Source organism: Pseudophryne corroboree, chromosome 6, assembly GCF_028390025.1.
Source record: "Pseudophryne corroboree isolate aPseCor3 chromosome 6, aPseCor3.hap2, whole genome shotgun sequence".
Classification (NCBI taxonomy): Eukaryota; Metazoa; Chordata; class Amphibia; order Anura; family Myobatrachidae; genus Pseudophryne; species Pseudophryne corroboree.
Window position 1 is genome coordinate 613408364 of NC_086449.1, and position 26701 is coordinate 613435064.

Consider the following 26701-nt stretch of genomic DNA (forward strand, 5'->3'; position numbering starts at 1 on the left):
TATATATATATATATATAATATAGTTATACTGGTGGTCCGCAAAATTCTATACTGTCCTCCTACTATGTACTACAATGAAGCACAGATATGGAGCGTTTTTCAGGCAGAGAACGTATAATACTGGTGGTCACTGGTCAGCAAAACTCTGCACTGTACTCCTAATATATAATACTGCTGGTACCCAGTCCCCACAATAAAGCAATAGGCACACTGAGCACAGATATTTGCAGCACACTGAGCACAGTCAGATATGGAGCGTTTTTCAGGCAGAGAATGTAAATATTTGCAATTGCAGCACACTGAGCACAGATATTTGCAGCACACTGAGCATAGATATTTGTAGCACAATTTGCAGCCCACTGAACATAGAAACTGAGAGGACGCCAGCCACGTCCTCTTACGATCATCTCCAATGCACGAGTGAAAAATGGCAGCGACGCGCGGCTCCTTACATAGAATCCGAATCTCGCGAGAATCCGACCGCGGGATGATGACGTTCAGGCGCACTCGGGTTAACCGAGCAAGGCGGGAGGATACGAGTTGGTCGGACCCGTGAAAAAAAAGGTGAAGTTCGGATCCCGAGGAGAAGGACTCTAGGGAAAGGACTATGTCACCTTTATTATATGTAAAGATAGGGAAACAGTCACTTGTTACAGCTCCAATTCACATAATTTATACCATTCTGTACCATTTCATCATTTGGTTATTCTATGGGGGAGATGTATTAAGCCCTGCAGAGTGATAAAGTGGAGAGAGGTAAAGTACCAGCCAATCAGCTCCTAACTGCCATGTTACAGGCTGTGTTTAAAAAATGACAACTCGGAGCTGATTGGTTGTTAGTTTATCTATCTCCACTTTATCACTCTCCCAGGCTTTGTACACCTGCCCCCAGTTCATTGGGGTGTAGTATGGTATGCCGGCGCTCGGGCTCCCGGCGACCTGCATACCGGCGCCAGGAGCCCGACCGCCGGCATACCGACAGCGTGGCGAGCGCAAAGGAGCCCCTCACGGCCTCGCTGCGCTCGCCACGCTGTGGGCCCGGTGGCGCGCGTACTATTTTATTCTCCCTCCAGAGGGGTCGTGGGAGAATAGTTGTCGGTATGCCGGGTGTCGGGATTCCGGCGCCGGTATACTGTGCGCCGGGATCCCGACATTCGGCATACAGAAGACCACCCGTTCATTGATATACTGTAAATGTCAGCTATTTCACTATCTCCCCCGATCTGTATGTCCTGTGTCATGCTCTCCCCACCCTTCCTGTTTTTCTGTATTACAGTATGTTCTACATCTCGCAACCCCCAAAAGTGTATGTCCTTCCTCTATATGTTCTATAGAGTATGCCACAATTTCTATGTTTTTGTAATTTGCCCCCACACCATCTGTACGTGCTATACCAATTTGCCCCCTTCTGCATGTTTTGTATTGTCAGCTCTCCCCCACCATAGACCCTATGTTTTGTACTGTGCTCTCAATACCCCCAACACACACACACACACACACACACACACACACACACACAATTACACAAGTATGGTAACTTACCTCCTGCATGCTATTCTCCAGTCACTAATTCCTCTGCGACCCCTCCCGTCGTCTTTAACTGACACTTTGCAGATCTCTTTGACGGTCACCCGACACTCTGCAAATCTCTTTGCCAGAACTTTGCCAAATGATGATCTAAATGAGCAGAATTTCCTGGTCAGACATACTATGTGCATAATTATACTACAACATTTTGTTATGTACTTTCATTTTTATTCATTTGCAATTTATCTATTTTATTGACTTTTTATCCAAAACCCAAGATCCTTTCTCATAGAGACCCAAGTTATCTGCTCCAGGTTTTAGCTTCCCTAGTGCTAGGACCATGTTTGTATCATACACTGGGTCTAATTCAGACCTGATCGCAGCAGCAAATTTGTTGTCTAATGGACAAAACCATGAGCACTGCAGGTGGGGCAGATGTAACATGTGCAGAGAGAGAGAATGGTAACTTACCTCCTGCATGTTATACTCCAGTCATTGCTACCTCTGCAACCCCTCCCGTCGTCTTCAAATGACACTTTGCAGATCTCTTTGCCGGTCACCCGACACTCTGCAAATCTCTTTGCCAAATGATCTAAAAACACAAAAGACTATCATTAAGCATAGTACTAGTTTAAGTACAATAAAATGTCCATGAGTCAACCAGTTTCCCAATTTTCCTTAAACCAATCAAGATACTTTCAAAGTTATCAATATCCCATGTATCATTTTTATTCCTAAATATGTCGTTCCTTCCTGCGCTTCTCCTATTTATGTGTCCTTGTACCTGTATTCCCTGTTCTGTCTATCTTGTCTTGCCTTTCAGCAGACTATACTGCACTCTGTCTTCCCCCTCCATCATAACCTGCTATGTAGTACTCACCTCCTCCTACCTGTCTCCTGCATGGAAACTGGAAACGTCAGCAGCTGTAGATAGAATATTACAGGAAGAAGCATTGTGATGTTACGGGCTAGTGATGTCACAGGCTAGGTGTGATGTCACAGTATCCAGAAGCAAAGCTGCAGAGTTACAGCTATCTTACATATACATTTTCGACATCAATTACAACTGGATATACATGAGTTTCTAGTTTAAAAAAAATTGGCTTACCTCCCTAAGGTTCAGACCTTTTTGAAAGGGTTTCTGCACATCCAGCCTCCCTTTTTGGTTTGAGCCTCTACAAGATCCTGAAATCAAGTTTCTCACGTGGAAGGCGGTCACTTAGTTGGCCTTAGCTTCTGCTCGACATGTGTGGGAATTGGGGGCTTTGTCCTGTAATAGTCCCTATCTGGTCTTCCATGTGGACAGTGCGGAACTCAGGATACGTCAACAGTTCCTTTCTAAGGTTGTTTCAGCTTTACATATCAACCAACCTATTGTGGTGCCAGTGGCTACTGACTCCTCAATTGCTTCAAAGGCCTTGGATGTTGTGAGGGCTTTGAAGATTTATGTGAAGAGGATGGCTCGTCATAGGAATTCTGACTGTTTGTCCTCTATGATCCCAAAAAAATTGGGTGTCCTGCTTCAAAGCAGTCGATTTTCACGCTGGATCAGTTTCACCATCCAGCATGCTTATTCCACAGCAGGATTGCCGTGTCCAAAATCTGTTAAGGCCCACTCTACTCGTAAGGTGGGTTTTTCCTGGGTGGCTGCTGGGGTGTCTCGGCTGTAAAGCTTTGCCGAGCAGCTACTTGGTCTGGATCAAACACGTTTGCTAAGTTTTACAAGTTCGATACTTTGGCCTCTGATGACCTCAAGTTTAGTCAAGCAGTTTTGCAGGAGCCTACGCGCATACCCTCCCGTTCTGGTAACTTTGGTACATCCCCATGGTACTAATATGGACCCCAGCATCCTCTAGGACGTAAGAGAAAATAGGATTTTGGTTACCTACCGGTAAATCCTTTTCTCGTAGTCCGTAGAGGATCCTGGGTGCCCCAGCGCTTTGTTTTCATGCAGTGTTTTTTTATTTATTCAGTACTACCTGGTTCCTAGGTAAGTTCTGCGTTATTTACGGTTTCGGTACTGTTTCAGCTGTTGCTGAGTTTATCCGGCATGTTGGCCGGATTTGCCTTGTTGTGTGAGCTGGTATGAATCTCGCCACTATCTGTGTATTTCCTTCTCTCGAAGTATGTCGTCTCCTCGGGCACAGTTTCTAGACTGAGTCTGGTAGGAGGGGCATAGAGGGAGGAGCCATCCCACACTGTTAAACTCTTAAAGTGCCAATGGCTCCTGGTGGACCCATCTATACCCCATGGCACTAATATGGACCCCAGCATCCTCTACGAACTACGAGAAAAGGATTTACCGGTAGGTAACCAAAATCCTATTATCAATGACACCGTTTCTCTCATCCCCTTTTTTCTTTTCCTTCTCTCTCTCTCTCTCTCATCCCCCTCTCTCTATCCCTGACACCCTCTCACCCCCTTCTCTCTTTTCCCTCACACCTCACTTCCCCCACTCTATCCCGGGCAACCTCTCTCACACCCTCCTCTCTTTCTATCCCTGACACCCTCTCTCTCTAATCACCCTCTCTATCAATTACATCCTCTCACCCCCCCCTCTCTCTCTCTATCCCTGACATCCTCTCTCTCACCCTCTTCTCTCTCTTATCAATGACACCCTCTCTCTCTCCCCCTTCTCTTTCTATCCCTGACACTCTCTCACCCCTCTCTCTCTCTCCCTGACACTCTCGCTCTCTCCTCTCACTTTCTGTCATTCCCTCACTTTCCCTGACATCCCCTCTCTTGCTCTCACCCCTCTCATTCACCCTGACACTTTCTCGCTCTCCCCTTCTCATTTCCTCACTTTCTCTTAACCACCCTCTCCCTGACACTGGAAGAGATCTCCAACACCCCCCCCCCCCCCTTCCCCAATATGGCATGTAAACAATGTAAGAACATTTAAAATTTAAACTTAGTAGTTATCACCAGGGCACATATACGTCACATATACTATATGATGTGTGATGTCGGTATTATGCTCTGCTGTGTAATTGTGTAATTTAGGTGTGATGTCAGTATTATGCTCTGCTGTGTACTGTAGGTGTGATGTCAGTATTATGCTCTGCTGTGTACTGTAGGTGTGATGTCAGTATTATGCTCTGCTGTGTACTGTAGGTGTGATGTCAGTATTATGCTCTGCTGTGTAATGTAGGTGTGATGTCAATATTATGCTCTGCTGTGTAAGGTAGGTGTGATGTCAATGTATAGCTCTGCTGTGTAATGTAGGAGTGATGTAAATGTGTAGCCCTCCTGAGTAATTTTGATATGATGTCAGTGTGTAGCCATGTATTGTTGCTGTGATGTCATTGTGCAGCCCTGTTGTGTAACATTAGTGTGATGTCAGTATGTAGCCCTGCTGTGTAATGTAGCTGCGATGTCGGTGTATAGCCAGTACTAGCTCTGTAGTTTGGTTTTCACCTGACACTGCAGGACACACCCCTGATTGACAGTAGATACGCCCATAGGTGGAGATAGACACGTCCCTTGGGTGCAATGTGACACACCCCCTCAATAGTGCACCACGCAGCGCATTAGAGTGCAATCCGTAATCTCCCTGAAACTACTTTTCAAAAGTAGGCAAGTATGAGCTATTTGCTCCTGTGTAGAAAGCATGAGAGTTATAACTATATGAAGTTACTAGTAATTCTCAGAGAAGTAACTTCATATAATTATAATTCTCACTTTTCCTATACAGGAGCAAATAGCTTCATCAGTAAGGTGTCTGCTTCCAGTGTAATAGGTTGTGCGGGAGCAGAGGTGCCCCCCTAAAGAGCAGGAGACCAGCGGCAGCCGACTCCGTTGCCTCCCACAGTTACACCTCTGCACAGAGACCAAAAGAAAACCGCAACCATAAAATGATTTAACATCATAACAGCACAGGAAAGCTAAGGCACTACCCCACCTGGCTGGGAGGTGAACCTGCGCCACTATAGGTCGTGATCCCACAGAGTCAATCTTTGGATCTAATTAGGTACCTATTATATAAATTAGGGGTCTCTACATGTATATATCTCACCTCTGGAGGATCGCAGGAAACCGGCTTACCACTGTTTATGACTGTGCCGCTTGCACCATTTGTAGATGGTGTTAGCAATCCTGTCCCTATTGCCGGCAATGGGGGACCAGCAACGTCTTTCTGTCTTAAGCCTTCCAGGCTTTGCTATGTCCTCACCTGAGTTTGAAGCACAAGGCATATTTGAAGATGGCCATTTTGCTTGTATATTAGTCAGTTACCTGTCGAAGGACACAGCAGAGAAGACGGCACTGGACCTCACTGGACAGATAAGTGAGGATAAATACCAGTGGCATATTTGTTAGCATCACTGTGATACTAATAGAAATATGCAGCTGGAAATTAGTACTGTTTAATGGAGTGTAGAGATTGCCCGGCGGGGGAGACAACTAGAGAAGCCAGTGGGAAAGACACGGAGAGAGATTGACAATGAATGAATGAGAATATACCCAGGCACACCAGCCGTGATACATACGTTATGACTGCATTCACAAAGTTGACTACATAATTTAGACAGACCGTAAATTGAGAGAGTACGTCGACATGTGAGATATCATCTTGTAACTTGTCATCTCAACATCTAACCCTAACTTTACCATTACCCCTAAACCTAACTTAAACGCTAATTATAACATTTTCCAGGTGGGGAAATGGGGATGTATTTATGTGACCGGTGGTCCGGAGACTGCCGGTCACAATACCTCCCCCTATATCCTGTCCCCTCAGAATCCCGACAGTCGACTTGCAGGGACTATAGAGTGGGAATAGAACCTGTGACGAGCGCTCCGCCGGCCATCCCGATACCAGAATCCTGGCGTCGGTGTGCTGACTGGCAGTCATACATACCCAACCCGGGAAATGTTAGTTGTCTACATTTAACCGTTTCGACATTCAACATTCTGATGTTGACATACTGTAGTGAATGCATACCCGGCAGCCAGTACAAATATAAAACTGCAGGGGATTTTGTTTTTTAAATGATTACATTGCACGGTAGTGGTGGTAGCAGGGGCGGATTGTCCCACCATGACAGATTCCGATGGGCTGGTCCCTTATCCCCCTCAGCCAGGCTGTTTAACACTTAGGCTGGGCTGGGTCACACTGCTTCCAGTACTGGCAGTTAATTGGAACGCAATCCGGAAGTTAGGCTAGAAAGGAATTCTGGGTGCTGCTAGCCGTGAAAAGTGGTGAAGCTGTTCTACCAACGTGGGACCTGGAGAAAGTTAACCAGCCCAGCAAATCCCCTCTCTGGCCCAGGCCAAAGGTCTCTTCAATGAGCCCGGCCTGGGAGCAGCAGCATAGCGATGGTTGGAGCTGGGTTTTCTATACCTGCCACCGCCTTAGTTCCCGCACTCTCACTGGACTGGCCAGAGCGGCATCCGAGCACTGAAGGGGACCCGGCAGAGAGGTTATTTTTAATTACATTATTTCCATTATCACGATGGTGTGTTAGGGTCTCCTGCTCTGTGCTGCCACGTCGTCATGGCAACCGGGAGACAAGTGCTAGCGGAGTAACCTGAGCGTAGCTGATACTCCGGTTCGGGTCTTTTGCTGTGCAGTGGTTACAGGCTCTGTGCACGGCAGGAGATCCGGTGCTGGTTTTTGTGCTCACAGTCTGTGAGGTCTGAGTGGGGCGTGGACAGCACCTGCTATATAAACCCTCTTCTCAGGTTAGGCAGATGCTGCTGAATCTTTGTTGGTTAGTCAGTTCCTGAAAGCTAGCTAGTACTGTGTAAACTTTGTGTTTGTTGCTTACTGCAAATAGGCCTTGGGATTTGGTATTACACTCTGCCAATCCAGACCTAGCAGTAAGACTGGAGTCAGTCGTTTAACCTGCTGGGGTTCTTTTGCTACTCTGTGAACCTAGCAAGTTTGCGGCTGTATTCTCAGACTTGCCTGCCAAAATCCTTTCTCACTGTGCAAGGTGTTCAGGTGTCAGTTTAGTGGCAGTAAGCTGAACCAGTGCACTGCAAGTGAAGACTAGGATTGTGGAGACTCTCCTTGTGTCTATTATTCCATCTCTGACCAAGGAGTTTACTGCCACACCCGTTGGTAACCCTTTAGGGTTTTGCTGTTGCCTTTAGCAACAGCATTTCGGGTTCTCTACGTATTAAATCACAACATCTCGCTTCTTTCCATCTGAGCATTCCTAATACTAGGGAGACACCCAGTTTCTTAGCCTTTGGGCTTCTCTGTTCACTTTGTGTTTATTTTGTTACCCTATCACCTTCTGTGTATGTAATGTTATATTCCCCAGTCTGTCTGTGAGTTCATTTGTTTTGCATCCCTCTCCGTTCAGACACCAGTACATTCCTGCTGGCACTGGTGTGCACAACATATTCAGCAGCCTAATACTCCTGTTGAAATTTTGTGGGAATATGGAGCATACCCCTCAAAATACTTTGCAACAGGTGGTCGAACAGGTGCAGGTCCTGACTCGACAATTTAATGATTTGTCCATTAAAATGCACACCTCGCAGGCCGCTGGCGGAGCTCCCGCAGCAGCAGTACCTTCAGGGGTTAAGGAGCCGAAAGTAAATCTCCCGGATCGTTTTTCTGGAGATCGCTTGCAGTTCTTTTGTTTCAAGGAGAGCTGCAAGCTATATTTCCAGCTTAGGCCTCAGTCTTCTGGGTCGGAGATTCAGCGGGTGGGCATAGTGATTTCCTTGCTACAAGGAGACCCACAGGTCTGGGCATATGGGTTGCAGCCTGACTGTCCGTCGCTTAAAAGTGTTGATGCTTTTTTTACGGCACTGGGCATGTTGTATGATGACCCTGACAAGACGGCCTCAGCCGAGGCTCAGATTTCGATCCTTAAGCAAGGGCGAAAGCCAGTTGAGGTTTATTGTACGGAGTTTCGGAGGTTGGCCCATGATACCCAGTGGAATGACCCAGCCCTGAGACACCAGTATCGAAGAGGTCTTTCTAACCAGTTAAAAGACCAACTGGTACAATATCCCTTGCCTGATAGCTTGGATCAGCTCATGCAGTTATCCATTCGGGTGGATAGACGGCTGAAAGAGCGCAGGCTTGAAAGGGAGACCGAGGTTTCCTTCTTTCCCAAGGGAACCTCAGACTCTGAGGAATTTTCCGAGGAGCCTATGCAGATTGGGGCTACCCGCCTCTCCTCGCGTGAGAAGACGCGGAGGAGACAGCAGGGGTTATGTTTGTACTGTGGGAATAAAGGTCATGTGGTAGTATCATGCCCAGAAAAGCCGGAAAACTTCAGGGCCTGAGGGTGATGGGAAATATCCTGTCAGGCCAGAAGTCAGAATTTCCCAAGAAGACTTTTATCATTCCGGTGACCTTGAAGATCCTCGGTCAAACTGTCAAGACTGAGGCCTTTGTGGACAGTGGGGCCGACGGGGTTTTTATGGACCCCCAATTCGCCCTGAAACACTCTGTTCCCTTAGTACCCTTGGCATCGGAAATTGAGATTTGTGGGTTAAACGGGGAACCATTATCCCAGTGTAAAATTACCTCTTGCACTAGCCAGATTTCTTTGTTTATTGGAGCCACACACTCTGAAAAATTGTCCTTTTATGTGACTGTCTGTACTTTTGCCCCATTGGGGTTGGGGTTACCCTGGTTAAGGGCCCACAATCCTCAATTTGACTGGGTCTCTGGGGAGATTCTTAGTTGGGGTCCTGATTGTTTCAGGAGTTGCTTGAGCCTTCCAGTCAGGCTTTCGCAGCTAAGTTTGCCAGGATTGCCAGGATGTTATGCAGATTTTGCGGACGTGTTCTCCAAAAGAGTTGCAGAGGTACTACCTCCCCATCGCCCCTATGACTGTGCCATTAATTTGTTGCCGAATGCTAAGCTTCCCAAGAGCAGGTTGTACTCCCTGTCACGTCCTGAGACTCAGGCTATGGCAGAGTACATTCAGGAGAACTTGGCTAAGGGATTTATCAGACCTTCACAGTCTCCAGTTGGGTCGGGGTTCTTCTTCGTGGGTAAAAAGGACGGCTCGTAGCGACCCTGCATCGACTTCAGGGAATTGAACCGTATCACGATTAAAAACTCATACCCACTGCCTCTCATTTCGGTCTTGTTTGACCAGCTTCGTACGGCCACCATTTTTTCTAAGATTGACCTACGCGGTGCGTACAATCTAATCCGAATAAGAGAGGGGGATGAATGGAAGACTGCCTTTAATACCCACTCAGGGCATTATGAATATTTGGTGATGCCTTTTGGGCTCTGTAATGCCCTGGCAGTCTTCCAGGACTTCATGAACGATGTGCTCAGGGAATATTTGGATAGATTCTTAGTTGTATACTTAGATGACATCCTAATCTTCTCCCATTCCCTGGAGGAACATCGGAAGCATGTACGCTTAGTCCTCCAGAAACTCAGAGACCACCGGCTTGGGGCGAAGCTGGAGAAGTGCGAATTTGAAGTTCAGCAAATCGCATTTCTAGGATATATTCTCTCTCCAGAAGGTTTCCAAATGGAGGGTTCCAAGGTACAGGCAGTCCTGGATTGGGTGCAGCCCACTAGTTTGAAGGCGCTTCAGCGTTTTCTGGGCTTTGCGAATTTTTATAGACTATTTATCGCTGGATTTTCATCTATAGTGGCGTCCTTGGTGGCATTCACTAAGAAAGGGGCGGATGTTGCTCACTGGTCTTGTGAGGCCAAAGCGGCTTTTGCCCGTCTCAAAAGGGCATTTGTCTCGGCCAAGGTGCTGCGACACCCAGATCCAGAGCGTCCTTTTGTGGTGGAGGTGGATGCCTCTGAGATGGGTATTGGGGCAGTGCTCTCTCAGATGGGGGTGTCTGATAATCGCCTTCATCCCTGTGCTTACTTTTCCTGTAAATTTTCGCCTGCCGAGATGAATTATGACGTGGGTAACCGGGAATTGTTGGCTATTAAGGATGCACTCGAGGAGTGGAGACACTGGCTTGAGGGGGCTAAGTTTGTGGTCTCAATTCTCACCGACCATAAGAATTTGGCATATTTAGAGTCAGCGAAGCGCCTCAATGCCAGGCAGGCTCGATGGGCTTTGTTTTTTGCTCGCTTTAATTTTTTGATAACATATCGCCCTGGGTCAAAAAACATCAAGGCTGATGCGCTCTTGCGGAGTTTTGCTCCAATCCAGGAGACCACCGAGGAGCCATTGCCCATTGTGTCCCCATCATGTATTAAAGTGGGCATTACCCAGGACCTCTTGTCATTAGTCCTTAGAGCACAGGAGCAGGCTCCTCCAGACCTTCCGGTAGGTCTTTTGTTTGTGCCTCCTAGGTTAAGACAGCGAGTGTTCCTGGAATTCCATGCCAAGAAGTCGGCAGGTCACCCGGGTATTGCCAGAACTCGGGAGTTGCTATCTAGGGCGGTGTGGTAGCCCTCGGTGGCTAGGGATGTGGATCAGTGGGTTCGGGCATGTGACATCTGTGCCCGAAATAAGACTCCTAGAGGGGTTCCTGTTGGCCCATTACATCCACTCTATTCCATCTAAGCCATGGACCCACATTTCAATGGATTTTGTGGTGGACTTGCCCAAATCCTCGGGGATGACAGCCATCTGGGTTGTCGTTGACAGGTTTTCGAAGATGGCGCACTTCGTTCCATTGGTTGGGCTGCCATCGGCCAGATGCCTGTCTGAATTATTTATGCTGCATGTTGTGCGCCTCCACGGGTTGCCACTTGATGTGGTCTCTGACCGCGGATCCCAGTTTGTGGCCAAATTCTGGAGGGCATTTTGTTCCGATCTCCAGATTTCTGTCAGCTTGTCGTCAGGCTACCATCCGCAGTCTAATGGGCAGACTGAAAGGGTGAACCAGTCCTTGGAGCAGTTCCTCAGGTGTTATGTCTCCAAGTGTCAGACTGACTGGGTTGCTCATCTGTCCATGGCGGAGTTTGCCTATAACAACGCGGCTCACTCTGCTACAGGGATCTCTCCCTTCCTTTGTGTGTATGGGCATCATCCTAAGGCCAATTCTTTTGACCCCCTGGACTCCACGCCTGGTGGTTCCTCTGTGGTTTCGGTCCTTAGAGGTATTTGGAGGAAAGTGAAGAAAGCCCTTGTGTCTGTGTCATTAGTGACCAAAAGGGTTTTTGATAAGCGGAAGAGACCCTGCAGCTTCAAATTAGGAGACTTCGTCTGGTTGTCTACCAAGAATTTGAAGTTGAGACAGCCATCTCATAAGTTAGGCCCCTGGTTCATCGGTCCTTATAAGATCACTAGGGTTATCAATCCGGTGGCATTTCAGTTAGATCTACCCCGTTCTTTGGGTATCAATAAAACATTTCATTGTTCCCTTTTAAAACGGGCGATTAGTAATCCTCATTCCAGTGGAAGACCTTCCCCTCTTCTGATACGTGGCCAGAGGGAGTTTGTTGTTGAAAGGAGTCTTGACTCCAAGATGGTTCGGGGTCGGCTGTCATTTTTGGTGCACTGGAAGGGGTATGGCCCGGAGGAGCGGTCGTGGGTGCGCAGTTGTGATCTTCATGCCCCCAGACTGTTACGCTCTTTCTTCACGCAGTTCCCCGATAAACCCGGTGGTAGGGGTTCTTTGACCCCTCGTCAGAGGGGGGGTACTGTTAGGGTCTCCTGCTCTGTGCTGCTACGTCGTCATGGCAACCGGGAGACAAGTGCTAGCGGAGTAACCTGAGCGTAGCTGATACTCCAGTTCGGGTCTTTTGCTGTGCAGTGGTTACAGGCTCTGTGCACGGCAGGGGATCCGGTGCAGGTTTTTGTGCTCACAGTCTGTGAGGTCTGAGTGGGGCGTGGACAGCACCTGCTATATAAACCCTCTTCTCAGGTTAGGCAGATGCTGCTGAATCTTTGTTGGTTAGTCAGTTCCTGAAAGCTAGCTAGTACTGTGTAAACTTTGTATTTGTTTGTTGCTTACTGCAAATAGGCCTTGGGATTTGGTATTACACTCTGCCAATCCAGACCTAGCAGTAAGACTGGAGTCAGTCGTTTAACCTGCTGGGGTTCTTTTGCTACTCTGTGAACCTAGCAAGTTTGCGGCTGTATTCTCAGACTTGCCTGCCAAAATCCTTTCTCACTGTGCAAGGTGTTCAGGTGTCAGTTTAGTGGCAGTAAGCTGAACCAGTGCACTGCAAGTGAAGACTAGGATTGTGGAGACTCTCCTTGTGTCTATTATTCCATCTCTGACCAAGGAGTTTACTGCCACACCCGTTGGTAACCCTTTAGGGTTTTGCTGTTGCCCTTAGCAACAGCATTTCGGGTTCTCTACGTATTAAATCACAACATCTCGCTTCTTTCCATCTGAGCATTCCTAATACTAGGGAGACACCCAGTTTCTTAGCCTTTGGGCTTCTCTGTTCACTTTGTGTTTATTTTGTTACCCTATCACCTTCGGTGTATGTAATGTCATATTCCCCAGTCTGTCTGTGAGTTCATTTGTTTTGCATCCCTCTCCGTTCAGACACCAGTACATTCCTGCTGGCACTGGTGTGCATAACAGTAAGAGTTAGGACGTTCCCGGTCACAGTGTATGGTTTGGGGACTGGACAGGAGCAGGATGTATCTTGTTCTCAGGATGTCAGCTGATCAGGCTGCACTCACAGCCAGCCCTGGGACAATCTATAATGCAAAGTGCTTCAGCCCTATAGCTGCCCAATGTCTGTCCATGATGATGGGCCTGTTTATGTAATGCAGTGGCTACATATGTAATGTGGTGCTATTCGTTATAATGCGGTGCTACACATGTAATGTGGTGCTATTCATGTTATTTGTATAAATTGGTGCTATACGTGTTATGTGGTGTTATTTGTATAATGTGGTGCTATACGTGTAGTGTGGTGCTATACATGTATAATGATGTGCTATACATGTAGTGAGGTGCTATATGTATAATGCGGTGCTATTCGTGTTACTGTATGTGGTGTTATTTGCGTAATGCAGTGCTATATGTGTAGTGTCGTGCTATACATGTAATGCAGAGCTGTACATGTAATGCGGTGCTATTCGTATAATAATGTGGTGGCTATGTGGGATCTGGTCTGAAGATCGACAGTGTCTAGGTCGACAATGTTTAGGTCGACCACTATAGGTCGACAGTCACTAGGTCGACATGGATGGAAGGTCGACAGGGTTTCTAGGTCGACATGTGCTAGGTCGACAGGTCTAAAGGTCGACATGAGTTTTTCAAAAAAAAATTTCTTTTTTCATATTTAACGATCCACGTGGACTACGATTGGAACGGTAAAGTGTGCCGAGCGAAGCGGTAGCGGAACGAAGGCACCATGCCCGAAGTTGCGAGGGGACGCGGTGCACTAATTTGGGATCCCGGTCACTCTACGAAGAAAACGACACCAAAAAAAAAAAAATCCTCATGTCGACCTTTAGACCTGTCGACCTAACACATGTCGACCTAGAAACCCTGTCGACCTTCCATCCATGTCGACCTAGTGACTGTCGACCTATAGTGGTCGACCTAAACATTGTCGACCTAGACACTGTCGATTTGATGAACCACACCCGGCTATGTATGTAATCAGGGGCGGATTGGCCACTGGGACAGATTCCACTGCACTGGTGTCCTGTCTGTGTTTCACTACTTGTGTGTGCCCCCTCCCTGTACTGTGCTGTATGTAGTGTGTGCTCCCCCTCCCTGTACTCTGGGCCGGATTAAGCCCTCGGGGGGCCCGGGGCACCAAAGACAGCAGGGCCCCCCAGTGGACCACCAGCCCCCACAGTTACACCCCCCCCCCCCCCCCCCGCTGCTCACCTCCCGCGGTCACAGGCAACGGGAGCCGCGCTGCAGCAGGGGGAGAAGAGAAGACACCAGGCTGCCGGGGTATGAGGGATCCACGCTGCCGGGGGAGAAGTGCGGCTGTGCATGCGGCTTCCTCCCCCCTCCTCTCGGGCAGCACGGTCGGGGACTGAGTCAAGCAATCTCCAGCCTCTGCTGCCAGCAGCATCTCTCCTGGCAGCAGCGAAGGCTGGAGATTGCTTGACTCAGTCCCCGACCGTGCTGGCCGAGAGGAGGGGGGAGGAAGCCGCATGCACAGCGTGGATCCCTCCTGCCCCGGCAACCTGTAGATCGGTGCAGAGCTTCGGCCAGGGGGCCCCGTAAAACAGGGGGGCCCGGGGTACTGACCCCTGGGGCACCCCCCTTAATCCGGCTCTGCCTGTACTGTGCTGTATGTAGTGTGTGCTCCCTCCCTGTACTGTGCTGTATGTAGTGTGTGCTCCCCCTCCCTGTACTGTGCTGTATGTAGTGTGTGCTCCCCCTCCCTGTACTGTGCTGTATGTAGTGTGTGCTCCCCCTACCTATACTGTGCTGTATGTAGTGTGTGCTCCCCCTTCCTGTATGTAATGTGTGCTCCCCCTCCCTGTACTGTGCTGTATGTAGTGTGTGCTCCCTCTCTGTCCTGTGCTGTATGTAGTGTGTGCTCCCCTCCCTGTACTGTGCTGTATGTAGTGTGTGCTCCCTCTCTGTACTGTGCTGTATGTAGTGTGCTCCCTCCCTGTACTGTGCTGTATGTAGTGTGTGCTCCCTCCCTGTACTGTGCTGTATGTAGTGTGTGCTCCCTCCCTGTACTGTACTGCATGTAGTGTGTGCTCCCTCCCTGTACAGTGCTGTATGTAGTGTGTGCTCCCTCCCTGTGCTGTATGTAGTGTGTGCTCCCTCTCTGTACTGTACTGTATGTAGTGTGTGCTCCCGCTCCCTGTACTGTGCTGTATGTAGTGTGCTCCCTCCCTGTACTGTGCTGTATGTAGTGTGTGCTCCCCCTCCCTGTACTGTGCTGTATGTAGTGTGCTCCCTCCCTGTACTGTATGTAGTGTGTGCTCCCTCCCTGTACTGTGCTGTATGTAGTGTGTGCTCCCTCTCTGTACTGTATGTAGTGTGTGCTCCCTCCCTGTACAGTGCTGTATGTAGTGTGTGCTCCCTCCCTGTGCTGTATGTAGTGTGTGCTCCCTCTCTGTACTGTACTGTATGTAGTGTGTGCTCCCCCTCCCTGTACTGTGCTGTATGTAGTGTGCTCCCTCCCTGTACTGTGCTGTATGTAGTGTGTGCTCCCCCTCCTTTTACTTTGAAACATATAAGGTTAAAAAAAAGGGGTTTGTAGAATGAAAAATCAATAAAATCAGAAGTAGAATAAAGGCATGACAGCAGTGTCAGTAGACAGTGAAAGTGGGCATATCAGTCCTTGTATATTCAGATGTGCATCAGGGAAGGGCATTGTAGCAGCATATGTATATTGCATAAAGGCACAGGTAAACATTGGCATAGCGGAAAGCAAAGAAAGCCCCAACTATGTCTATCTCAGAATCAGGACCTCTGAGGAGGGACCCCGCCCTCTTGACGGACCCCTCCCCCCTGTGGCGGATCCAGGGGGGGGCACTCGGGCCCGTGCCCCCCCTGTCATTTATGGCCTCCGCCCCCCCCAGCGCCGGCGCCGCACAGGGAGATGACGGGCGCCCGCTGAGATTGTGTTACCAGCGGGCGCCCGTCTCCCTGCACAGCGGCAGCCGGAGGCAGGAGCTCAGTACTGAGCTCCGGCTTCCGGCGCTGTCACTGTGCTCTATGGGAGAGACATAAGTCATGACGTCTCTCTCATAGTGCTGACTGAGGAGCGGAAGCCCAGGGAGGAGGAGGACTGCAGCGGTCTGGAAGCGGGAACGGGGCTTGGTAAGTATTTTCTGTTTTCTCTTCCTCAGTGCAGCAGGGGCACCTACTGGGGGGGGGGGGCGACATTACTGAGGGGCATCAACAAGGGAAATTACTACTGGGTGGGGGGGCATTACTACTGGGGGCATTATTACTGGGGGAGCATCTACTGGGGGCATTACTACTGGGGGGTCATCTATTGGGGGCAAACTCCTATTGGGCATTACTACTGGTGGCAAACTACTGGGGGACATTATTACTGGGGGGCATCTACTGGGGGCACACTACTGGGGGACATTACTACTGGGTGCCAACTACAAAGGGGCTAACTACTGGGGGCAAACTACAGGAGGGCATTACTACTGGTGGCATAACTACAGGGGCATTACTACTTGGGGGCTAAACTACAGGGGGGCATAACTACTGGGGGACAACTACAGGGGCCAAACTACTGGGGGCATTACTTCTTGGAGCTAAACTACAAGGGGGTCATAACTACAGGGGCTAAACTACAATGGGGCAATCTAAAGGGGGGCATTACTACTGGTGGCTAAACTACAAGCAGGCAAACTACTGGGGGCATTACCACTGGGAGGCTAAACTAAAGGGGGGGGGGGTAAACTACTGGGGTCATAACTGCAGGGGCATTACCACTGGGGGCATAACTACTAGGACGCTAAATGACTGGGGGCATTACTACAGGCAACATTACTACTGGGGGCAATACGGGCATTGCATAAGGGGCACCACTACTATGGGGTCTATATAAGGGGCACTACCAGTACAGTGGACATTGCATAATGAGCGCTACAACTGTGGGCATTGTAAAAGAAGCGCCACCTCACATGCACCGAAGCCGCACGCAAATGTACTTGCCCCTTCCATGGTGCCCCCCGTATCATTGTCTTCTGGATCCGCCCTAGCCTCCCCCTTAATAGACTCTGCCCCCATTAGGGCTGCTTCCATAAATTTCCTGGGCTGGTGTAGGATCCCAATCCACCCCTGGGTGGTAGTGTAGCTGGGTGCCATTAAGCCCGAAGCAAGGGTATGTTTTGGCGCCCCCTTCCTCTTTACTGAATTGGGGTCCTAGCTATGGTGGCATGTTATATTTGAAAAGAAACTATATTTAAAAATCCTAAATTGGTGACAGGGCCGGTTCTAGACCTTGTGGAGCTCAGGGTGAAAGTTTACTTTGAGTGCCACCCATGTTTAAAATATGGTCTGTGTGCCAAAGGCTTGTAGCAACAATATAGGGACATGGCAGTACAGACGGTGTAATGTTTAGCATTACCGCCTCATACTAGTAGGTTAATTGGATCCCAACCCTGGTGTGTGTGTGTGTGTGTGTGTGTGTGTGTGTGTGTGTGTGTGTGTGTGTGTGTGTGTGTGTGTGTGTGTGTGTGTGTGTGTGTGTGTGTGTGTGTGTGTGTGTGTGTGTGTGTGTGTGTAGACTGCAGAGTTGCCGATTTATGTTTTTGCTGGTGGGTTCTCAAGCCTGTTGAATGCCGCACACCCATGATAAGCCGGCGGCTGGGGGGAAGTTACTGGGGGAGTGAAGTTTCTTCACTCCACCCGTCACCCAGCTCCATAGCAGTGCATGCTAATATGGACGAGATTATCCATATTGGCTTGCATGCATAAGCGGCCCGGCAGAAAACGATGAACGGTGCCTACACACTAAACGATATAAACAATATCTCATTCATTAATGAACAAGAACATTCATATCGTTTAGTGCTATCGGCAAGTGTCTAGGGCCCTAATTTTCATACAAACCACTAGTGATGAGCGGGTTCGGTTTCTCGGAAACCGAACCCCCCCGAACTTCACCCTTTTTACACGGGTCCGAGGCAGGTTCGAACCTTCCCGCCTTGCTCGGCTAACCCGAGCGCGCCTGAACGTCATCATCCCGCTGTCGGATTCTCGCGAGATTCGGATTCTATATAAGCAGCCGCGCGTCGCCGCCATTTTCACTCGTGCATTGGAGATGATAGGGAGAGGACGTGGCTGGCGTCCTCTCCGTTTATTGTTGAACTTGATTGCTTAATTGTGGGGAGGACTGGGGAGCAGCTGTTAGGAGGAGTACAGTGCAGAGTTTTGCTGATAAGTGACCACCAGTTTTATCCGTTCTCTGCCTGAAAAAAACGCTCCATACCATATCTGTGCTCAGTGTGCTGCATAATATATCTGTGCTCACACTGCTTAATTGTGGGGACTGGGGAGCAGCTGTATTATATAGCAGGAGTACAGTGCAGAGTTTTGCTGACAGTGACCACCAGTATACGTTGTCTGCCTGAAAAACACTCCATATCTGTGCTCAGTGTGCTGCTTTATTGTGGGGACTGGGGACCACCAGTATAATTAATATTATATAGGAGGAGTACAGTGCAGAGTTTTGCTGACCAGTGACCACCAGTATACTATATATAGCAGTACGATACGGAAGGCCACTGCTGTGCCTACCTCTGTGTCGTCATTAAGTATACTATCCATCTACATTCTATACCTGTGGTGCATTTTAGTTTTGCAGTTTGCTGACACAGTGACCACCAGTATACTATATATAGCAGTACGATACAGAAGGCCACTGCTGTGCCTACCTCTGTGTAGTCATTAAGTATACTATCCATCTACATTCTATACCTGTGGTGCATTTTAGTTTTGCAGTTTGCTGACAGTGACCACCAGTATACTATATATAGCAGTACGATATGGAAGGCCACTGCTGTGCCTACCTCTGTGTCGTCATTAAGTATACTATCCATCTACATTCTATACCTGTGGTGCATTTTAGTTTTGCAGTTTGCTGACACAGTGACCACCAGTATACTATATATAGCAGTACGATACGGAAGGCCACTGCTGTGCCTACCTCTGTGTCGTCATTAAGTATACTATCCATCTACATTCTATACCTGTGGTGCATTTTAGTTTTGCAGTTTGCTGACACAGTGACCACCAGTATACTATATATAGCAGTACGATACGGAAGGCCACTGCTGTGCCTACCTCTGTGTCGTCATTAAGTATACTATCCATCTACATTCTATACCTGTGGTGCATTTTAGTTTTGCAATTTGCTGACACAGTGACCACCAGTATACTATATATAGCAGTACGATATGGAAGGCCACTGCTGTGCCTACCTCTGTGTCGTCATTAAGTATACTATCCATCTACATTCTATACCTGTGGTGCATTTTAGTTTTGCAGTTTGCTGACACAGTGACCACCAGCATACTATATATAGCAGTACGATACGGAAGGCCACTGCTGTGCCTACCTCTGTGTCGTCATTAAGTCTACTATCCATCTACATTCTATACCTGTGGTGCATTTTAGTTTTGCAGTTTGCTGACACAGTGACCACCAGTATACTATATATAGCAGTACGATACGGAAGGCCACTGCTGTGCCTACCTCTGTGTCGTCATTAAGTATACTATCCATCTGCATTCTATACCTGTGGTGCATTTTAGTTTTGCAGTTTGCTGACACAGTGACCACCAGTATACTATATATAGCAGTACGATACGGAAGGCCACTGCTGTACCTACCTCTGTGTCGTCATTAAGTATACTATCCATCTACATTCTATACCCGTGGTGCATTTTAGTTTTGCAGTTTGCCGACACAGTGACCACCAGTATACTATATATAGCAGTACGATACGGAAGGCCACTGCTGTGCCTTCCTCTGTGTCGTCATTAAGTATACTATCCATCTACATTCTATACCTGTGGTGCATTTTAGTTGTGCGCAGTATATATAGTAGTAGGCCATTGCTATTGATACTGGCATATAATTCCACACATTAAAAAATGGAGAACAAAAATGTGGAGGGTAAAATAGGGAAAGATCAAGATCCACTTCCACCTCGTGCTGAAGCTGCTGCCACTAGTCATGGCCGAGACGATGAAATGCCATCAACGTCGTCTGCCAAGGCCGATGCCCAATGTCATAGTAGAGAGCATGTAAAATCCAAAAAACAAAAGTTCAGTAAAATAACCCAAAAATCTAAATTGAAAGCGTCTGAGGAGAAGCGTAAACTTTCCATTATGCCATTTACGACACGGAGTGGCAAGGAACGGCTGAGGCCCTGGCCTATGTTCATGGCTAGTGGTTCAGCTTCACATGAGGATGGAAGCACTCATCCTCTCGCTAGAAAAATGAAAAGACTTAAGCTGGCAAAAGCACAGCAAAGAACTGTGCATTCTTCTAAATCACAAATCCCCAAGGAGAGTCCAATTGTGTCAGTTGCGATGCCTGACCTTCCCAACACTGGACGGGAAGAGCTTGCGCCTTCCACCATTTGCACGCCCCCTGCAAGTACTGGAAGGAGCACCCGCAGTTCAGTTCCTGATAGTCAAATTGAAGATGTCAGTGTTGAAGTACACCAGGATGAGGATATGGGTGTTGCTGGCGCTGGGGAGGAAATTGACAAGGAGGATTCTGATGGTGAGGTGGTTTGTTTAAGTCAGGCACCCGGGGAGACACCTGTTGTCCGTGGGACGAATATGGCCATTGACATGCCTGGTCAAAATACAAAAAAAATCACCTCTTCGGTGTGGAATTATTTCAACACAAATGCGGACAACAGGTGTCAAGCCGTGTGTTGCCTTTGTCAAGCTGTAATAAGTAGGGGTAAGGACGTTAACCACCTCGGAACATCCTCCCTTATACGTCACCTGCAGCGCATTCATCATAAGACAGTGACAAGTTCAAAAACTTTGGATGACAGCGGAAGCAGTCCACTGACCACTAAATCCTTTCCTCTTGTAACCAAGCTCCTGCAAACCACACCACCAACTCCCTCAGTGTCAATTTCCTCCTTACCCAGGAAAGCCAATAGTCCTGCAGGCCATGTCACTGTCAAGTCTGATGAGTCCTCTCCTGCCTGGGATTCCTCCGATGCATCCTTGAGTGTAACGCCTACTGCTGCTGGCGCTGCTGCTGTTGCTGCTGGGAGTCGATCGTCATCCCAGAGGGGAAGTCGGAAGACCACTTGTACTACTTCCAGTAAGCAATTGACTGTCCAACAGTCCTTTGCGAGGAAGATGAAATATCACAGCAGTCATCCTGCTGCAAAGCAGATAACTCAGGCCTTGGCAGCCTGGGCGGTGAGAAACGTGGTTCCGGTATCCATCGTTAATTCAGAGGCAACTATAGACTTGTTGGAGGTACTGTGTCCCTGGTACCAAATACCATCTAGGTTCCATTTCTCTAGGCAGGCGATACCGAAAATGTACACAGACCTCAGAAAAAGAGACTCACCAGTGTCCTAAAAAATGCAGTTGTACCCAATGTCCACTTAACCACGGACATGTGGACAAGTGGAGCAGGGCAGACTCAGGACTATATGACTGTGACAGCCCACTGGGTAGATGTATTGCCTCCCGCAGCAAGAACAGCAGCGGCGGCACCAGTAGCAGCATCTCGCAAACGCCAACTCGTTCCTAGGCAGGCTACGCTTTGTATCACCGCTTTCCATAAGAGGCACACAGCTGACAACCTCTTACGGGAACTGAGGAAGATCATCGCAGAATGGTTTACCCCAACTGGACTCTCCTGGGGATTTGTGACATCGGACAACGCCAGCAATATTGTGCGTGCATTACATCTGGGCAAATTCCAGCACGTCCCATGTTTTGCACATACATTGAATTTGGTGGTGCAGAATTATTTAAAAAACGACAGTGGCGTGCAAGAGATGCTGTCGGTGGCCCGAAGAATTGCGGGCCACTTTCGGTATTCAGGCACCGCGTACAGGAGACTGGAGCACCACCAAACATTCCTGAACCTGCCCTGCCATCATCTGAAGGAAGAGGTGGTAACGAGGTGGAATTCAACCCTCTATATGCTTCAGAGGATGGAGGAGCAGCAAAAGGCCATTCAAGCCTATACATCTGCCCACGATATAGGCAAAGGAGGGGGAATGCACCTGACTCAAGCGCAGTGGAGAATGATTTCAACGTTGTGCAAGGTTCTGCAACCCTTTGAACTGAACTTGCCACACGTGAGTCAGGTCATTCCCCTCAACAGGCTTTTGCAGAAGAAGCTGGAGACATTGAAGGAGGAGCTAAAACAGAGCGATTCCGCTAGGCATGTGGGACTTGTGGATGGAGCCCTTCATTCGCTTAACCAGGATTCACGGGTGGTCAATCTGTTGAAATCAGAGCACAACATTTTGTCCACCGTGCTCGATCCTAGATTTAAAACCTACGTTGTATCTCTCTTTCCGGCAGACACAAGTCTGCAGAGGTTCAAAGACCTGCTGGTGAGAAAATTGTCAAGTCAAGTGGAACGTGACCCGTCAACATCTCCTCCTTCACATTCTCCCGCAACTGGGGGTGCGAGGAAAAGGCTAAGAATTCCGAGCCCACCCGCTGGCGGTGATGCAGGGCAGTCTGGAGCGAGTGCTGACATCTGGTCCGGACTGAAGGACCTGCCAACAATTACTGACATGTCGTCTACTTTCACTGCATATGATTCTGTCACCATTGAAAGAATGGTGGAGGATTATATGAGTGACCGCATCCAAGTAGGCACGTCAGACAGTCCGTACGTATACTGGCAGGAAAAAGAGGCAATTTGGAGGCCCTTGCACAAACTGGCTTTATTCTACCTAAGTTGCCCTCCCTCCAGTGTGTACTCCGAAAGAGTGTTTAGTGCAGCCGCTCACCTTGTCAGCAATCGGCGTACGAGGTTACTTCCAGAAAATGTGGAGAAGATGATGTTCATCAAAATGAATTATAATCAATTCCTCCGTGGAGACATTCACCAGCAGCAATTGCCTCCAGAAAGTACACGGGGACCTGAGATGGTGGATTCCAGTGGGGACGAATTAATAATCTGTGAGGAGGGGGGGATGTACACAGTGAAAGGGGTGAGGAATCGGAGGATGATGATGAGGTGGACAACTTGCCTCTGTAGAGCCAGTTTGTGCAAGGAGAGATTGATTGCTTTCTTTTTTGGTGGGGGCCCAAACCAACCAGTCATTTCAGTCACAGTCGTGTGGCAGACCCTGTCACTGAAATGATGGGTTCGTTAAAGTGTGCATGTCCTGTTTATACAACATAAGGGTGGGTGGGAGGGCCCAAGGACAATTCCATCTTGCACCTCTTTTTTCTTTCATTTTTCTTTGCATCATGTGCTGTTTGGGGACAATTTTTTTGAAGTGCCATCCTGCCTGACACTGCAGTGCCACTCCTAGATGGGCCAGGTGTTTGTGTCGGCCACTTGTGTCGCTTAGCTTAGCCATCCAGCGACCTCGGTGCAAATTGTAGGACTAAAAATAATAGTGTGAGGTGTGAGGTGTTCAGAATAGACTGAAAATGAGTGGAAATTATGGTAATTGAGGTAAATAATACTATGGGATCAAAATGACCCCCAAATTCTATGATTTAAGCTGTTTTTTTAGGGTTTTTTTTTTAAAAAACACCCGAATCCAAAACACACCCGAATCCGATAAAAAAATTTCGGTGAGGTTTTGCCAAAACGCGTCCGAATCCAAAACACGGCCGCGGAACCGAATCCAAAACCAAAACCCAAAACCCGAAAAATGTCCGGTGCACATCACTACAAACCACACTCTGTTTAATTTTAACTAGTGATGTGCACCGGACATTTTTCGGGATTCTCCCCTGATGACGGCTTTGTCCGAAACGGCTGTTGGGAGCCACCCCTGTTTAGGAACGTATTCCCCAGGTCATGTTGAATATCGAGACTGATAAGTAACGATGCATTATTTATGCTTACTCATATGTGACCTGTCTTAAGGAAGTGACCTTTTTTGCATTATGGAGTGCTGGTTCTTCCTAACCATAGCCCCAGCCGGAGCCTCTTGGTGAGGATTACTACATATTCTATTGTGCCAACCGAGCACCCATGGACTGAACAGATTATACCTGGTGTTTGTGCAGTCTATTTACAACTGTCTGTCTGTCTGTCTGTCTGTCTGTCTATGTATATGTGTATATATATATATATATATATATACTGTGTATATATAGTCGATAGGCGGCACTCCCGGACTTACAACAAGGAAACAAAGATCACTCCGTCTTTAAGCTTAAAAGGTTGCTTCTGACGATGGTTGTATTAAACCGAAAAGTTAAGCATAAAGACAGGGTGATCTCTGTTCTTTATTTTATGTAAGTCCGGGAGTGCCGCCTATCGACGAATCTACATTGCTACAAAAGCTGTGGAGGGCACCAGGCATGCTGACCTCAATATATTAACAAAGTGCCGAGTATCTTCAATGAATCAAAATAAATAAAAATGAAAAAAAAAAAAAAAATATATATATATATATATATATAAGAAAAGGGGGATAAGGGTTTCAGCGACCAACGGTGTCTAGTAAAATATGATAAATATGAGGAGACTTACTGGATACGTATAAAATAACAATATATTTATTTATACAGAAATAAAACCAAGGTATAATATAAAACCAACTATAATAAATGTCAGGGTGGGTTTAAAAGCCGGAGGACATATGCTATTAATTAATAACAAATAAAAGGAAAACTAAAACAATAATACATATAATAAAAAGGCAATAAATGGTAAAATATCCAATAAAAGAGTGCTGCTTATCTTTTTAAAAAGTGGAGAGTCGATGGAGGTACACCCAACGCGTTTCGTCACTCAGACTTCATCAAGGGGTATGGGACTACTGAACAGGCACTCTTATTTATAGCACATGTAATTAAGAATGGATAGTTGTGACATCACTTCCAGTAAGTCTCCTCATATTTATCATATTTTACTAGACACCGTTGGTCGCTGAAACCCTTATCCCCCTTTTCTTACATTTTTAGTTAAGGCAGTTTATCCCTGCCTAATACTTAAGGGTTAGCTGACGCCTTGAATTATTTAAGGAGTGTCTGATTTTGTTGTTTTATATTAATCTATTTCACATACACCTGTGGCGCCATACTCCCACTACCTAAATAAATATATATATATATATATATATATATATATATATATATATATATATATATATATATATATATAATATAAGGTAAGAGCGGTAAAACAAACAGCGGCACTCAGGGTCTTAAGCAGTAAAAAGTGTATTAAAAATCACTTAATAGATCCCAACGTTTCGGGACACGCAAGTCCCTTTGTCCAGGTGACAAATTCACCTGGACAAAGGGACTTGCGTGTCCCGAAACGTTGGGATCTATGAAGTGATTTTTAATACACTTTTTACTGCTTAAGACCCTGAGTGCCGCTGTTTGTTTTACCGCTCTTACCTTACTTATTGATACTAGAGGGCACCAGGGCATACTACTTCACTAACAGTGGGAGTGCCGGTCCATGCAAGAACTTTACTTTGAACTTATATATATATATATATATATATATATATATATATATATATATCTCAGTGTTTCCACAAGGTGGAAGGTGCACTCTCGCAGAAATGATAGTCCGTTCATAAAAAGACTTTTTTTTATTAAAGTGGTCAAAAAACCTTGTTGGTCTGGTCGACGTTTCGGTCCGTTTGACGAACCTTTCTCAAGACCAATAAAACATTTAGGTAGACATCATTCATCAAATAATTAATGGTGTGTCTAAAATGAAAAACAGAGACAAATACATATATTAAGGGACTGTGACATCAAGCTAGATCTTAATATAGATGCAACAATCCCAACTCAATCCATCACCAGACAGGGATATAAGTGACAGGAACAACTATTCTGGGTGAACGCACCACCTCCACCAATACAGTCACCACCCATACACCGTATGGTGTTGAAGGCTCACCTAGGATCAGTTCATCATCATGTAAACAGACATATGGGGATAGCAGGTCTGGACACCCAAAATTGAAGATCATATATGCAACCAATGCCTTACACGTCTCTATAAACCAAGTCGCACAATAAGTCATAAAGGCAATTCAAATAGGTCACCCACCAATAATCATATATAAATCACTCTAGACATACCTGATCACACAGACGCTGCTATTAAGATGCAGCTACAGGGCCACGGTAGGACAAAGTGAGCTATATAAATAATAATAGCAAACAATAATACATAGATAAGCATCTGAGTGCAGCCCATAAACATCACACTAATAGATGTAGAAAGTTAAAACCGTACTTACACTGGTGGGGAGAGGTGCAATTCGTCCCTGTGCTGCATCATTACTCACAGAACTGGGACTGCTATTTAAGCTTCCCGGACCGGAAGTGACCGGAAGTGCCGTGTGTGACCTGCATAATTCTCCTACTGGGTATGAAACGCTACAAGCACTAGATTAACTAGCAGGCACACACTCAACAGAGTGGTGCCTCCACAACCCGCTAGACCCGGCCGCCAGGCGCCGCGCTCACCAGGTGATAAATCGTGTCATAGGAACTGTACTTCCCGGATGCGAGTGGTTTGCGTTCCACCTGCCGGAAATGCGTTCCACCCGTCCGGAAGTGACATGACGATAGAAACGACTCTGTACCCATGAGCCTTAATAGAACCAAAAAGAACAGTCTAAGTGCAGGCTATTCTATATGTCTGCCACTCATATGCACCAAACAATTCACTAAAGGGGACTGA

The 26701-nt window shown here is 47.3% G+C and overlaps 1 protein-coding gene and 1 long non-coding RNA gene across 3 annotated transcripts in view; one reads left to right on the forward strand and one right to left on the reverse strand.

Annotated features, from left to right (window-relative positions):
* The window catches only part of NEURL1B (neuralized E3 ubiquitin protein ligase 1B), a 751932-nt gene that overhangs the window by 68256 nt on the left and 656975 nt on the right, over nucleotides 1-26701 (forward strand). The window lies entirely within an intron of this gene.
* Nucleotides 1548-26510, reverse strand: LOC134935513 (uncharacterized). The gene is made up of 3 exons (XR_010180206.1): nucleotides 26256-26510; nucleotides 2000-2120; nucleotides 1548-1678 (listed from the first exon to the last, which is right to left on the reverse strand). It is a non-coding gene; the product is annotated as an uncharacterized LOC134935513 (long non-coding RNA).